This window comes from Nerophis lumbriciformis, linkage group LG18, assembly GCF_033978685.3.
Source record: "Nerophis lumbriciformis linkage group LG18, RoL_Nlum_v2.1, whole genome shotgun sequence".
NCBI lineage: Eukaryota > Metazoa > Chordata > Actinopteri > Syngnathiformes > Syngnathidae > Nerophis > Nerophis lumbriciformis.
Window position 1 is genome coordinate 37,404,436 of NC_084565.2, and position 17,996 is coordinate 37,422,431.

Below are 17,996 nucleotides of genomic sequence, written 5' to 3' on the forward strand. Positions count from 1 at the left end.
TCACTTGATTGACATTCACGGCACCCGAGGGTCTTCTGAGATGACGCTGGCTACTGCCAGCTCATTAAAATTACCGACTGTAAGGCGAGAAACACTTTATTTCAACAGACTCTGCCGCCGTACCTGTCGTCAAAACTCCAAAGACCAACTGCACAGTTGCACAATAAAAGCTCTGCTTCATCCTGCCTGCGCTACCAAAATAAGAGTCTGAGAAAGCTGGCGTGCACAAGCTAGCAAGCTACGGAGTTTGCCGACAATGATTTCTTGTAAAGTGTATACAAAGGAGTATGGAAGCTGGACAAATAAGATGCCAAAAACCAACCACTTTCATGTGGTATTGGACAGAAAGGAGGACTTTTTTTATCCTCCATTCGAAAATGCGGACATTATCAGCACTACTGTCTGATTCCAATCAATGCAAGTCATCAGAATCAGGTAATACACCAACTTATATTATTGTCTTCATGAAAGAAAGGAACCTATATGTGTTAAACATGCTTGTATTATCTTTAAACACCTTTAACTTGTAACAATATTAAGTATATGTGTTAAACATGCTTGTACTATCTTTAAACACCTTTAACTTGTTAACAATATTAACTATATGTGTTAAACATGCTTGTATTATCTTTAAACACCTTTAAATTGTTAACAATATTAACTATATGTATTAAACATTCTTGTATTATCATTAAACACCTTTAATTTTTTAACAATATTAACTGTGTTAAACATGCTTGTATTATCATTAAACACCTTTAACTTGTTAACAATATTAACTATATTTATTAAACATACTTGTATTATCATTAAACACCTTTAATTTTTTTAACAATATTAACTATGTGTTAAACATGCTTGCATTATCATTAAACACCTTTAACTTGTTAACAAAAACATATATTTCATAAATAAGTAAATATAAATCATATATATGAATGAGGTAAATCCCCACGACTTGATCAATTGAAAAGTAGCTCGCCTGCAGAAAAAGTGTGAGCACCCCTGCAGTAGATAATACAATTACAGCTGGATTACTTATAAATGCCATTTAAATACCATTTTTTGTAATTTTTTACATTAACTTTGAAAAAATAATAGTGTAACTAAAACGGTCAATTATAAATTGATTAGACCTGGAGGTAGAACACCTGAAGCCATGGCTACCTTCAAAGCAGACCTGTGTTTGGTTATGAGAGGGGGTCTATGCCAACAGTGACACATATGACATATATTTTGTGTTTAAGTATAATTTTTGTCAACATTACTCAAGCTCCATGGCAAATTGTCTAATTAAAAATACAAATGAACCAGGGATCATGAATGGCATAGACAAAAACAAGTAACAAGAAAAATGATTCATAGTCGTATATGATTTTTCCCCTTATCTGTATGAAGAGGTGGTTGTAGTCCTTCCAGATGAAGTTGCCACAGTCCTCCACATGTGTACCGGCATCATGCTCTTCAGCTGTGTTGATCCCAGTTTTACCTCTAAATTTTCAATTTGCAGCCACACACAAAAGAAAACAGAGCAATATTTGTACTTTCTTGTGTAAAATGAAATCAAATAAAATCTTAATATACCCAACATATATACTCAACAACTGACTATCTTATGTCACCATTGGTGGCTTCAGGGTGTGGGGATCCAGCCATAATGTGCTTGAATTAAAAAAAATGTATCCAACCAGAATAGTGTGATTGGGGTGTGGACTTAATTATTGCACATTAAACGAATGGATAAAATGATGTTCGGAATGGTGTTCTATGATGGAAAGTTGGTATCTGGCGTACTGTGGAGGTATGATTTATGATAACAGCATACAACAGCAGTGTGTAGTAATCTAACAATCTGAGCGTTCTAATTACCACTGAACGCGTAAATGCAGCAAAAGGGCGCCGACACAGTGGCAGGCTCTTTTCGTTTCCATTTGAGTCTTCGTGTTGGTTTCCACCAGGTGCGGAACGGCATTCCAGCGCTAAATAGACGCAGAGTTTCTATTTTTTCCGGTTGCCGCAACACAGCGAATCAATTCACCTAAATCTGCTTGTATTGGACAGGAGGTCATGCACAAACACCAAATCAATTATCCTGTTTACTTTCAAAATGAAACACTTAGTTTTCAAGGCGGATCGTATTTTACACTTTGAAACGTCCTAATCGGTGGACATGAAGTCAACTTGTCAAAGGTTTTCAGACCTAATTTCACCTAAGTAGCCATGTGTACATGGACAACATTTATTTAATCTGATCATCAGGGGCGTCACTAGCTTTTAAGGACAGGGGGGGCTTAGCCCCCAGGAGATGCACAGGATGCGAGCGAACGTAGCGCACGAGCACAAAACTTCACAAACGGCTAACAAAGACTTAGAAATTATTCATTGTTATTATCATTTCAGTCGGTTTATTTTCAATCTGTGTTCAGTACAACAACACACATGGGTTTGCACAGTGACATTTTGTTTACAGCATCAACAAGAAACAATTACTTGCATGATCCTTCAAGATACACTGAAACACAATGAAAGTCATGGCATTAGCCTCTATGTTATTACTTCACAACAAAGAGGCTAATGCCACCACTTTCGCTCACAATACAATAATTGTTTGTTCCCAAATATTTTGAAGTTGCACAGATTACATTTTGGGCACATATGTGACTAAACTGGTTGTAAATTCAAGCCCTGGAAATATTACTTAATTACTTGAATTAAAGTAATATCTGGATCGGGATGATTTGGCTTATATATATATATATATATATATATATATATATATACATATATATATATATATATATATATATATATTTTATGGTAAGCCGTTAAGGAAATTAAATATATATGGAAGTTTGAATAGAAATGAGAAACGTTTATATATACTGTAAATAAGAAAGACTTAGAGTCCGTCCGCTGATCTGAAAAAGAGCCAAAGCTGTCAAAGAGCTGAGGGACCATCTTCAAATTTAAATGCTGAAACAAATAATGCAAACAATAAAATGTAACTTCCAGGGCCTGAGATTAATGTAGTGCCGTCGTACCGTCGTCAGTAAAAAAAAAATGCACGGGACGAAATGAAATGCTCCCCGGGACGATGGCTTTTAACCATTTTTATTCTTTTTCTTTTTATGTATTTATTCATTTTACATTTTATATTAAATGTCTTGGTTTTTCCTCCCTCTGAAAATCCTATGAGATGTTTAAGAAGCCATCCTATAATAATACAACAGCTATTAATGTAATAATACAATACAACAAATATACTTAATGATGCTTTTTCCATTATTTTAACAATAGGCTAATGTATATTACTTTATATAGATTCTACAAGAAACACAAAACTTAATAAAAAACTGCATTATTTACAATTGCAGACACAAGGTTTCGTGCAGCTTCACTCATTGTAAAGGAAGACGGAAGTCCACGCAGGAGAAAAATGACTACAATGATGGTGTATTTAGAGCGGGAACATTTATGTCATCTTACTTACTAAATCAGTCACAGTAACAATCTACTATAAATGTTATGTTATCACTGCCACTTAACTGCAAACCTGAACACTGAAGTGAAGCACCACCTACATCGAGAATGATGCACTCAGCAGATGTTTGCTGCAGGGATGTCACCTCTTCTCACGGTGAAGAATAGTTGGTTCTATGTTTTTGTATCACCTCAATCGTAAGTTACTAGTTTACTAGTTCACCATTACATCAGTGAAGAAAACCCAGGATAGAACAGTGGTTAAGACAGCTACCTCTGAGTCTGTAGTACTGAGTTCAAATCCTTGACTTTTAAAGTTGAGGAATTTGTTTTACCTCTATCATATATCACTGATTGCATTTGTAAATAAACAAAAATCATGAATCAACAAGATTCTGGATAGTTTAATAGTCAACACTGTGGGCTCCCCAGAATCCCAACTCAGCAAGACCTATGATAACTTTGTGGTTAAGACTGCTGCATCTCAGTTAGTAGTGGTGGCTTCAAATCTCTTACTTTGAAAGTTTAGTTGTTTTGTTTTACCTCTAGAATAGTTCACTGATTGCATTTGTATATGAACAAAAATGAAGCTATACCAAGACCCTGCATAGCATGGTGATTAAGACTGCTACCTCTCAGTCAGTCGTATGAGGTTCAAATCCATGACTAGGAAAATGTATGTTTTTGTTTCATTTCTATCATAGTCCACTGATTGAATTTGTATATGAGCGAAAATGAAGTTATACCAAGAACCTGCATAGCATGGTGGCTAAGACTGCTACCTCTCAGTCAGTTGTATGAGGTTCAAATCCATGACTAGGAAAATGTATGTTTTTGTTTCATTTCTATCATAGTCCACTGATTGCATTTGTATATGAGCGGAAATCAGGTTATGATGGCACCCAGAATAGCTCTGTGGGCTCCCAATACAGGGGTACTTGGTTCAAACCCCAGACAAGTAATCATTAATTTGGCTGAATGTCGTCAAAACGACATAAATTGAGTAATGGTATGTGCTCCTTGCTTGAATAAAATAAAGTTAAAAAATGAAGTCTATGCTAAAGATAATAATAATTGTCATATAGTCAATGAATACACCTCAGGGGTTACCTGTGTGTGTGTGTGTGAGAGAGAGAGAGAGAGTGTGTGTGTGTGTGTATGAGTATGTGCGTGTGAGTGTAATTCCTGAGGTGGGGGGAATAGGAGTAAAACTTAATAATAGAGAGCGTTGACCAATGAGCTCTCCTGGGTACAATTAAAAAAAAAGTTAATTGGAACAGTTAATAAAAGAATTAAATAAGTTAATTATTATGTTTTAATTACACATGGAGGTGAAATATATCATCCAACACTTCTAATCAAAGCTTCAGAAGATACAAGTCAGTTTACTGGATTTGAACCCAGCACCCTTTATTCCAAGTCAACAGCCTTACCCACTGTGCTATCCCGGGTCTTGAGAACTCTTGTATCCGGCTTGTATAGAAAGCTAATCAGAGACTTGTTGCTGGGTAAACTTCACTATAAACCAGTGGAATAAAATACTGCCAACCCGACTGGTATTGAACCCAAGACTGTTTAATCCCATTCAAGAGTCTTAACCACTGGGCCATCCTGGGTCTTGTGAACATGTTTTTCTGGCTCATATAAAAAGGTAATCAGGGACTTGTTGCTGGGTAAACTACACTATAAAATAGTGGAATAAAATACTGTCAAACCAACTGGTATTGAACCCAGGACTGTTTAATCCTACTCAAGAGTCTTAACCACTGGGCCATCCTGGCACTGGTAAGCCTATCTTTCCGGCTCATATACAAAGCTAATCAGAGACCTAAGGTGGAACAAAATACTAGCAACTTACCTGGGATTGAACCCAGCACCATTCATTCCAAGTCAACAGTCTTACCCACTGTGTTATTCTGGGCCTTGTAAAAATCCTCTATCCGGCTTGTATAGAAAGCTATTCAGGGACCCTTTGCTGGGTAAAATACACAAGAGGTGGACCAAATTACTGTCAACCAGACAGGTATTGAACTCAGGACTGTTTATTGCATGTCAAGAATCTTAACCACTGGGCCAACCTGGGTTTTGTGAAGCTGTTTTTTTGGCTCATTAAGAAAGGTAATCAGAGACTCGTTGCTGGGTAAACTATACTATAAACCAGTGGAATAAAATACTGTCAACCCGACTGATATTGAACCCAGGACTGTTTAATCCTAATCAAGAGTCTTTAACACTGGGCCATCCTGGCACTGGTAAGCTCCTTTTTCCGGCTCATATAAAAAGCTAATCAAAGACTTAAGGTGGAACAAAATACTAGCAACTTACCTGGGATTGAACCCAGCACCCTTCATTCCAATTCAACAGTCTTAACCACTGTGCTATCCTGGATCTTTTGAAATCCTGTATCCGGCTTGTATAGAAATCTAATCAGGGACTCTTTGCTGGGTAAAATACACAAGAGGTGGACCAAAATACTGTCAACCAGACAGGTATCAAACTCAGGACTGTTTATTGCATGTCAAGAATCTTAACCACTGGGCCATCCTGGGTCTTGCGAAGATGTTTTTCTGGCTCATATAGAAAGGTAATCAGGGACTTGTTGCTGGGTAAACTACACTATAAAATGCTGTCATACCGTCTGGTATTGAACCCAGAACCGTTTAATCCTAATGAAGAGTCTTAACCACTGGGCCATCCTGGCACTGGTAAGCAATTCCTTAAGGTTCATTTAAAAAGCTAATCAGAGACCTAAAAAATACTAGCAACTTACCTGGGATTGAACCTAGCACCTTTAATTCCTAGGCAACAGTCTTACCCACTGTGCTATTCTGGGACTTGAAAACCTCTATCCGGCTTGTATAGAAAGCTAATCAGGGACTCTTTGCTGGGTAAATTAGACTATAAATCAGTGGAATAAAATACTGTCAACCTAACTGGTATTGAACCTGGGCTGTTTAATGATAATCAAGAGTCTTAACCACTGGGCCATCCTGGCACTGGTAAGCTATGTTTTCCGGCTCATATAAAAAGCTATTCAGAGACTTAAGGTGGAACAAAATACTACCAATTTAGCTGGGATTGAACCCAGCAGCCTTCATTCCAAGTCAACAGTCTTACCCACTGTGCTATCCTGGATCTTTTGAAATACTGTATCCGGCTTGTATAGAAATCTAATCAGGGACTCTTTGCTCGGTAAAATACACAAGAGGTGGACCAATATACTGTCAACCAGAGAGGTATCGAACTCACGACTGTTTATTGCATGTCAAGTATCTTAACCACTTGGCCATCCTGGATCATGTGAAGATGTTTTTCTGCCTCATATAGAAAGGTAATCAGGGACTTGTTGCTGGGCAAACTACACTATAAAATAGTGGAATAAAATACTGTCAAAACATCTGGTATAGAACCCAGGACTGTTTAATCCGAATCAACAGTCTTAACCACTGGGCCATCCTGGCACCACCTACATCGACAATGACGCGCTCAGCAGATGTTTGCTGCAGGGATGTCACCTCTTCTCACGGTGAAAAATAGCTGGTTCTATGTTTTTGTATCACATCAATCGTAGGTTACTAGTTTACTAGTTCACCATTACATCACTGAAGAAAACCCAGGATAGAACAGTGGTTAAGACTGCTGCCTCTGAGTCCGTAGTACTGAGTTCAAATCCTTGACTTTTAAAGTTGAGGAATTTGTTTTACCTCTATCATATATCACTGATTGCATTTGTAAATAAACAAAAATCATGAATCAACAAGATTCTGGATAGTTTAATAGTCAACACTGTGGGCTCCCCAGAATCCCAACTCAGCAAGACCTATGATAACTTTGTGGTTAAGACTGCTGCATCTCAGTTAGTAGTGGTGGCTTCAAATCTCTTACTTTGAAAGTTTAGTTGTTTTGTTTTACCTCTAGAATAGTTCACTGATTGCATTTGTATATGAACAAAAATGAAGTTATACCAAGACCCTGCATAGCATGGTGGCTAAGACTGCTACCTCTCAGTCAGTCGTATGAGGTTCAAATCCATGACTAGGAAAATGTATGTTTTTGTTTCATTTCTATCATAGTCCACTGATTGCATTTGTATATGAGCGAAAATCAGGTTATGATGGGACCCAGAATAGCTCAATGGTCAACACTGTGGGCTCCCAATACAGGGGTACTTGGTTCAAACCCCAGACAAGTAATCATTAATTTGGCTGAATGTCGTCAAAACGACATAAATTGAGCAATGTTATGTGCTCGTTGCTTGAATAAAATAAAGTTAAAAAATGAAGTCAACGCTAAAGATAATAATAATTGTCAAATAGTCAATGAATACATCTCAGGGGTTACCTGTGTGTGTGTATGAGAGTGAGCGTGTGAGTGTAATTCCTGAGGTGGGGGGAATAGGAGTAAAACCTAATAATAGAGAGCGTTGACCAATGAGCTCTCCTGGGTACAATTAAAAAAAAGTTAATTGGAACAGTTAAAAAAATAATTAAATAAGTTAATTATTATGTTTTCATTACACATGGAGGTGAAATATATCATCCAACACTTCCAATCAAAGCTTCAGAAGATACAAGTCAATTTACTGGATTTGAACCCAGCACCCTTTATTCCAAGTCAACAGCCTTACCCACTGTGCTATCCCGGGTCTTGAGAACACTTGTATCCGGCTTGTATAGAAAGCTAATCAGAGACTTGTTGCTGGGTAAACTTCACTATAAACCAGTGGAATAAAATACTGTCAACCCGACTGGTATTGAACCCAGGACTGCTTAATCCTAATCAAGAGTCTTAACCACTGGGCCATCCTGGCACTGGTAAGTCGTGTTTTACGGCTCATATAAAAAGCTAATCAGAGACTTAAGGTGGAACAAAATACTAGCACCTTACCTGGGTTTGAACCCAGCACCCTTCAATCCAAGTCAACAGTCTTACCCACTGTGCTATCCTGGATCTTTTGAACTCTCATATAAAAAGCTAATTGGAGACTTAAGGTGGAACAAAATGCTACCAACATACAGGGACATCACTAGCTTTTAAGGACAGGGGGGGCTTAGCCCCCAGGAGATGCACAGGATGCGAGCGAACGTAGCGCACGAGCACAAAACTTCACAAACGGCTAACAAAGACTTAGAAATTATTCATTGTTATTATTATTTCAGTCGGTTTATTTTCAATCTGTGTTCAGTACAACACACATGGGTTTGCACAGTGACATTTTGTTTACAGCATCAACAAGAAACAATTTCTTGCATGATCCTTCAAGATACACTGAAACACAATGAAAGTCATGGCATTAGCCTCTATGTTATTACTTCACAACATAGAGGCTAATGCCACGACTTTCGCTCACAATACAATAATTGTTTGTTCCCAAATATTTTGAAGTTGCACAGATTACATTTTGGGCACATATGTGACTAAACTGGTTGTAAATTCAAGCCCTGGAAATATTACTTAATTACTTGAATTAAAGTAATATCTGGATCGGGATAATTTGGCTTATATATATATATATATATATATATATATATATATATATATATATATATATATATATATATTATGGTAAGCCGTTAAGGAAATTAAATATATATGGAAGTTTGAATAGAAATGAGAAACGTTTATATATACTGTAAATAAGAAAGACTTAGAGTCCGTCTGCTGATCTGAAAAAGAGCCAAAACTGTCACAGAGCTGAGGGACCATCTTCAAAGTGCAATGCTGAAACAAATAATGCAAACAATTAAATGTAACTTCCAGGGCCTGAGATTAACGTAGTCCCGTCGTCCCGGGGACGGTAAAAAAAATGCACGGGACGAAAATAAATGATCCCCAGGGCGATGGCTTTTAACCATTTTTTTCTTTTTCTTTTTATGTATTTATTCATTTTACATTTTATATTAAATGTCTTGGTTTTTCCTCCCTCTGAAAATCTTATGAAATGTTTAACAAGCCATCCTATAATAATACAACAGCTATTAATGTAACAATACAATAAACAAATATATTTAATGACGTTTTTTTCATTATTTTAACAATAGGCTAATGTATATTACTTTATATAGATTCTACAAGAAACACAAAACTTAAAAACTACATTATTTACAATTGCAGACACAAGGTTTCGTGCAGCTTCACTCATTGTAAAGGAAGACGGAAGTCCACGCAGGAGAAAAATGACTACAATGATGGTGTCTGGGTTTATATATATATATATATATATATATATATATATATATATATATATATATCAAATAAAACAAATGGCTTATCGATAAGCCATTTTTATTTTATGTATTTATTACAATACCAAAATAGGCCTAACAACGTCAATGGTTGTAATTCTGTAGCACTTTGAGATTTGGAATCAAATGTAAAGTAGATTACAAATACAATATATTACATTAATAAATAATATATATATATATTTATATACTGTATATACTGTATATATATATATATATATATATATATATATATATATATATATGTTCGTATGTGTCATCACCAGAATGATTGACAATTAGGAGAACCAATAGTCAACATGATCCACCCAGAAATAAATAAAACAAATGGCTTATCGATAAGTCATTTTAAAAAAAAATGTTTTAATATTTATTTATATGTATCATTATTCTCCTACTCACCTTTCCAGTAGAGGCCTCTCTCCTCTCACTTTCTGTGCTCCTCTGCCCTGACTCCTACAGGTCAATAAGGGTTGTGGAGTGATTATTATTATTATCTACTGATGATAGTCATACGTGAATGAGCTCAGCTCCTGTTCTCCTCCATGTGTAAAGTGAGAAACACAGCTGATGCTCCAGAAGGAAGTAACCCCAAAGATAGCAAATGGTAAAAAAGAGTGCACATTTAACTTTATAAATAACCAGGACCTTCATGATGCATTTCAGGCTAACTAGCTAACTAAGTAGCAGCATTGTTTTAGAGTGGTAATGTAACATTTTGTCAAACACAGACCTGGTGTAAAGTGGAGCTAATACATTTTAATACAAGCAGTGATGAATACTTACTTTCTTGAAAAAGTTTCTTATGTCCATTTTGCATTCGTTCACGTTCTTGTTCTGCAGTGCTGTGTGCTAATGTGCTTCGTACACCTGCAGGACCGCAAGCAAGGTCGCAGAGAAAATGCGGACTGGATTTTGAGTGATGTGGGCATTTTCTATATGAACAAGTCCAAGGACCGCAAGCAAGATCGCAGAGAAAATGCGGACTAGATTTTGAGTGATGTCGGCATTTTCTATATGAACAAGTGGAATGGATTGGATACTGACGCACTAAAGGGGCTCTCTACCTTACGCTATGAAGTGAGGGGAAACTGAGTGAATAATGACAGGTTATATGATTATGTATTTAAACTCATATTCGGGCCACTTTATAATGAATATGTCGGCATGTATTTGTTAAAAAAAATAAAAAATATTTTTTTTTTAACACCAAATTATTTAGGGGGGCTTCAGAATATTTTAGGGGGGCTTGAGCCCCCCTAAAATAGGCCTAGCAACACCAATGCTGATCATCATTCGGATTAGAATGTTACTGTGTACATGGACCCTGAAAAAAATGATCTGATTATGACGTGCGTTTTCATGCATCACACCTTAAATCGGAATATTTTACTTAGACATGCACAGAACCTAACATAAACGGAAAGGTGTGTCATTATTTGTGCTATGGCGCCATTTTTTGAATGACTTCGCTCACTGCAGGTGCTGAATAAGCAGTGACTTCCACTGTAAACAAACATAAATTTGTGCATTTCTGTTTGTCCGACGTTATCACTGTATTTATTTTCCGTTCACTACTTTTGTTTTACCTCTCTTTTTGAAATTTAGCTGTTTTGTGCTTTTTATGTTGTGATTATGTACTGGTTGCAGTGTGTCTTTATGTTACGACATTCTGTGTATGGTTGAGGCTAGCAGCTAGCACTTGGGGTAGCTTTAAGTTTGTGAATAAAACCGCTCGTCAAGACGACAACTGGATCCCTTCTTTGTAACATCGACACATGACAATCCAGGCCATATTTTTGTTTTTGCTAGTCTCGTTTTAAAGCAACAAACTCAACAGGAAATACAACACTCCTTCCGTACATGTTGAATGAGGGGAGCAGCAGCAAGACAATTGCTTCATTCCAAGACTTATTAAATGTAGTCCCTGCTCCATCACCAGAGTATAGCTGACATCAAAGACATGCGCAGTAAGGATAATTTTAACACGCGTTTCGTAAGGTGTGTTTTCATTTACTACAATCCGAAAGACTTTCGGCATAAACCACCCGTCTTGATCGTAATTAAATTTTGATCCGAGCTTGTGTGATTGGGTCAGAATATTCCGAATGCCGTGTTTACATGAAGGATTTTTATTCACGTTAGGCTTTTAATCCGATTAAATGTGTCCATGTGCACATAGCTATTGACACAAACGGATTAGAACAGGGGTCCCCAAACTTTTTGACTTGAGGGCCACATTGGGTTAAAACAATTTGGCTGGGGGCCGGGCTGTATGTATACACACACACACACACACACACACACACACACACACACACACACACACACACACACATATATATATATATATATGTGTATATATATATATATATATATGTATATATATATATATATGTGTATATATATATATATATATATATATATATATATATATGTGTATATATATATATATATGTGTATATATATATATATATATATATATATATATATATGTGTGTGTGTGTATATATATATATGTGTGTGTATATATATATATATATATATATACGGTATATAAACACATACATATATATATATATATATATATATATATATATATATATATATATATGACTGAAAGAGCACGCACTTTGCCAATGGGAAAATGCAATTTTAGACAATATGATTCGCCTGAGCGGCTCGGAGACACCGATAGTAACATGCGGTAGAAAATGGATTAGAAAGGACAGATTTTTTAAAATAATTTAATTTGATTTAAAAAAAAAAATTTTTACTTGGGACTTCCCGCAGGCCGTAGTTTGGGGACCCCTGGTTTAGACTCTGGAGGTCCAAAATTTAAAGAATCATATGCAGGCATATCCCGGGCAGCTATATGGGGATATGTAATCTGACTCTCGCCAGATCTTTGTAGTTCGCTGAGCTCCACACAAGGATCTGGCGAGAGTCAGGTTAGGGGATATGAGGATCTGTGTCAAATACCACCAAATACGGAAGCTGTGTTAGCAGGAACTGAATGAGTTTGTGTGTGTGTGTGTCTGTGTGTGTACAATGCTTGCCAAGTATTATGTTACTGTTGTGTTGCTTGCTTATATTTTTAAGAGTTCTTTCTTTATTCATTGTCATGTTTAAAGCAGCTAATATTTTCCTGTGTGTACACTTTGTGCTTTTTTCCTTTTTGTTCGCTAGTAAACTCTGTGTTTTATCTTGAAGGCGCTGGAATGTGTATTGGGAGTATAATGTACTCCCTTTTTACCTCATCAGTTAGAACAATAAGGCTGTATTTCTTTCTGGGCGGGAGGGGGCTGTTTTCATACTAAATAAGCTGACTCTTTCCGTTTGATTTTCAGACCGCTTCTTGACGCTGTTATTACCGCATTTGTAAGGACTGGTCTTCTAAAGCTTTAGTAAAACTTGATAATATTGCTATTCTGTCTTGGTGGTCCTGCTTACTCAACATATATGTCATCCAAAAGAACTTGGGCTTGACCAGTGTCTTTTATTCCCTGAGAGGAAGACTGGTTCAACGCAACACTACAAAAAAAAGGTAATTCTGTCATCTTTTCCACAAGTGAAGTCAGTGCCGTCAAGCTTGAGACGTTCCATGATGTTGACGTTAAGCAGCCGTTATGCAGATCCAATAGCAAGACCGAGTTTATTTGCTTCTGTTCTTCTGGAAGAAACTGTTTGCTGCCGTTACGCATCCAGTGGAAATCCGGGGTAAGTGGTAAAAACTGTATGGCCTCCTGTCACCCAAACTGTCATTTTTGCTCTTATATAGCGCCTTTCCACACCGCCACTAGTGGTCAAAAGAAGTATAACTCACCAAACCAAAGTAAACTATAGACCAGGGGTGTCAAACTCGTTTTAGATTGGGGGCCACATCGAGAAACATCTACTCCCAAGTGGGTTGGACTGGTAAAATCACGACACAATAACTTAAAAATAAAAACAACTTCAGATTGTTTTGTTTGTTTAAAAATACAACAAGCACATTCTGAAAATGTACAAATCATAATGTTTTTGTTTTTTTACACTTACATGTTGCGGTTAATAGTATTCTATCTTTATTTGTCGTTATTTATACTTTCTGAATAACTTATGTGATAATGTTCATCAGTCAACTCATTGGTGTTAATTTTCAATCTATTAAGATAAAAAAAATAATATCAAAATCAAATTACAGGATGTTATTTATTAGGGGTGTGGGAAAAATCGAGTGGAGTTCGAATCGCGATTCTCACGTTGTGCGATTCGGAATCGATTTTTTTTTTTAAATCGATTATTTTTTATTTTTTTATTTTATTTTTAATTAATCAATCCAACAAAACAATACACAGCAATACCATAACAATGCAATCCAATTCCAAAACCAAACCCGACCCAGCAACACTGCAATAAACAGAGCAATTGAGAGGAGACACAAACACGACACAGAACAAACCAAAAGTAGTGAAACAAAAATAAATATTATCAACAACAGTATCAATATTAGTTACAATTTCAACATAGCAGTGATTAAAAATCCCTCATTGACATTATCATTAGACATTTATAAAAAAAAAAGAATAGTGTCACAGTGGCTTACACTTGCATCGCATCTCATAAGCTTGACAACACACTGTGTCCAATATTTTCACAAAGATAAAATAAGTCATATCTTTGGTTCATTTAATAGTTCAAACAAATTTACATTATTGCAATCAGTTGATAAAACATTGTCCTTTACAATTATAAAAGCATTTTACAAAAATCTACTACTCTGCTTGCATGTCAGCAGACTGGGGTAGATCCTGCTGAAATCCTATGTATTGAATGAATAGAGAATCCTTTTGAATCGGGAACAAATCGTTTTTGAATCGAGAATCGCGTTGAATTGAAAAAAAAAAAAAAAATCGATTTTGAATCAAATCGTGACCCCAAAAATCGATATTGAATCGAATCGTGGGACACCCAAAGATGCACAGCCCTATTATTTATGTAGTTTGCTCATTTTCCTCAACTGGTGCACTAACATGTATTTTTTTTTTTTTTTTTTTTTTTTTACATACGTATGTAGCATAATCTACAAATAATTGCTATTGCGACATCTAGTGGACACATTTGGAACAGCAGTTTCATTCAAAAATTTCGCAAATTTATCCCGCGGGTCGTGTAAAACTGTTCCATACGTTTGACACCCCTGCTATAGACCCAAAGCCATACTTGCCAACCTTGAAACCTCCGATTTCGGGAGGTGGGGGGCGGGGGGCTTGGTCAGGGATGGGGCGGGCCGTGGTTGGGGGGCGTGGTTAAGAGGGGAAGAGTATATTGACAGCTAGAATTCACCAAGTGAAGTATTTCATACATATATACATATATATATATATATATATATATATATATATCTACATCCTGAAAATATGCAAACAAAACTGTGTTTAGATAATTGATACTTCAAACTTGCATAAATAAATCTTAAGGAATATAACATAACTTGGCTTCTGAGAGCTTCAAAATGTAATGAATAAAATGCTAAAGTTGTTGATAAACAAGCAATTATTTTAATAATTAAATATGGTCATTTTAAATGAATTATGATCATTTAAAATTAATTATTTCAAATATGTTTATTTTAATGTATAATTCTATGGCTGGATGTAATAAGGAGTCAGAAAAAATAAAAATAAAAATACAATTAATTTTGATATTTTTAGCAAAATATAGTAAAAATGTATTTATTTTTTGTTTTTTTTAATTAGTAAATATATTTATTTTTAGGTAAGATAAACATAATAATACAATTTATCTCTAGTCTGGATGATTTAGTTCTTGTCACCCTGTTGTCCTCCCTTCATGAAAAAAGGCTGTCCTCACTCAGGTCCGCATGGAGCTGGAGGGGGCGTGGCCTCCAGCTCCGGCTCAAAATCGGGAGATTTTCGGGAGAATATTTGTCCCGGGAGGTTTTCGGGAGAGGCGCTGAATTTCGGGAGTCTCCCGGAAAATTCGGGAGGGTTGGCAAGTATGCCCAAAGCATTAATAGCCTCTATAACTGTACATTGTATATTTCTTCTTCTAAATCACAGTACATGAGTTCAACTGACAAAAATCACTTTTAACAGCCAAGAATGTAAATGAACTAAAAATGGCGCCCTGTGCTTAATTCACTTTATAGCAAAAGCTCGTTTCACACACGCAGGAATGGTCATAATAACATTCAATTTAAATACTTCATGTAAAGACACATATTTAAAAGTTATTTCACCTTCATAGATGGTAAGAATTAACTAAAATCACTAAAAGTGAACAACAGCTGTAACATGCTAACTTAGCATCCTCTTAGCTTAGCATTGCTTAGCGTAGCATTGCTAAGCTACGCAATGCTAAGGTAGCGTGCTAGTAGCTAGGAACATTTTTACTCACCGGAGTTTCACTCGACAAAGCAATACTGCCGTTTTTCTGGAACCTTCTTAGACCAAATACTTCAACCAAAGTAAAGTTTTCTCAGCTTTCCATACATTAATTGCCTTCAGAAAAACACCTGCTCTGTTGGGGTGGGGCCTTGTTCTCAGTCTCAGTGCTCAGTGTGATGCGTGCGCACCCTGGTGGTGAAAAATAACAACTGCATGCAGGTGGTGTGACTAAATGCTCTTGCAGTAAAATCTTGTGATCTCAATTATTAATGTGACTAATGTGTGTTGGTACTAATTGAACACGAGAAGGTGTATAGAATCACAAACTTCTTCCTAGTACTTTACGGACACAGTGTAAAACTTTGAATATAAATGTAACAAAGACATGCACCTGGGGATAGGTTGATTGGCAACACTAAATTGGCCCTAGTGTGTGAATGTGAGTGTGAATGTTGTCTGTCTATCTGTGTTGGCCCTGCGATGAGGTGGCGACTTGTCCAGGGTGTACCCCGCCTTCCGCCCGATTGTAGCTGAGATAGGCTCCAGCGCCCCCCACGACCCCAAAGGGAATAAGCGGTAGAAAATGGATGGATGGATGGACAGTCGTGGTCAAAAGTTGACATACACTTGTAAATAACATAATGTCATGGCTGTCTTCAGTTTCCAATCATTTCTACAACTCTTATTCTTTTGTGATAGAGTGATTGGTGCACATACTTGTTGATCACAAAAAAACATCCATAAAATTTGGTTCTTTTATGAATTTATTATGGCTGACATGGATGGCTACCAAAAGGCTCAGTTTTTTTCTTGCCCTGATGTGGGATCTGAGTCGAGGATGTCGTTGTGGCTTGTTCAGCCCTTTGAGACATTTGTGATTAAGGGATATAGTGAGTCTCATCACTCATCTTTGGTACAGACGTATGCATTGACCTGATCACTGGTTGTGTAACCACCCACACCGTCTTTCAGGTAATCGTCCACGGTGAGTATGAATGTTGTCTATCTTAGTTGGCCCTGCGATGAGGTGGCGACTTGTCTAGGATGTACCCCGCCTTCCGCCCGACTGCAGCTGAGATAGGCTCCAGCGACCCCAAACCGGGCAAGCGGTAGAAAATGGATGGATGGATGGATATATAAGTAACGTTTGATTGATTGACTTGCAAAGTAAGTCACCAACATGGCACTCAAGACAACTGTTGGCTTCCCAATGGGTGTTCATTGGGCATAAATGCTGATACTAATTTGTCGATACTTCCAGAGAAGGTCCACGCAGAGATGGATCAAGTGATCGGACAGATTCACCCAGTCACCAACATGGCACTCAAGACAACTGTTGGCTTCCCAATGGGTGTTCATTGGGCATAAATGCTGATACTAATTTGTCGATACTTCCAGAGAAGGTCCATGCAGAGAAGGATCAAGTGATCGGACAGATTCATCCAGTCACCAACATGGCACTCAAGACAACTGTTGGCTTCCCAATGGGTGTTCATTGGGCATAAATGCTGATACTAATTTGTCGATACTTCCAGAGAAGGTCCACACAGAGATGGATCAAGTGATCGGACAGATTCATCCAGTCACCAACATGGCACTCAAGACAACCGTTGGCTTCCCAATGAGTGTTCATTGGGCATAAATGCTGATACTAATTTGTCGATACTTCCAGAGAAGGTCCATGCAGAGAAGGATCAAGTGATCGGACAGATTCATCCAGTCACCAACATGGCACTCAAGACAACTGTTGGCTTCCCAATGAGTGTTCATTGGGCATAAATGCTGATACTAATTTGTCGATACTTCCAGAGAAGGTCCACGCAGAGATGGTTCAAGTGATCGGACAGATTCATCCAGTCACCAACATGGCACTCAAGAC

General features: G+C 37.0%; 1 long non-coding RNA gene across 1 annotated transcript; it reads right to left on the reverse strand.

Annotated features, from left to right (window-relative positions):
- Window positions 1-1,110: 1,110 nt before the first annotated feature.
- LOC133618145 (uncharacterized) lies at window positions 1,111-16,256 on the reverse strand. The gene is made up of 3 exons (XR_009817116.2): window positions 16,128-16,256; window positions 10,128-10,181; window positions 1,111-1,491 (listed from the first exon to the last, which is right to left on the reverse strand). It is a non-coding gene; the product is annotated as an uncharacterized lncRNA (long non-coding RNA).
- Window positions 16,257-17,996: the final 1,740 nt, after the last annotated feature.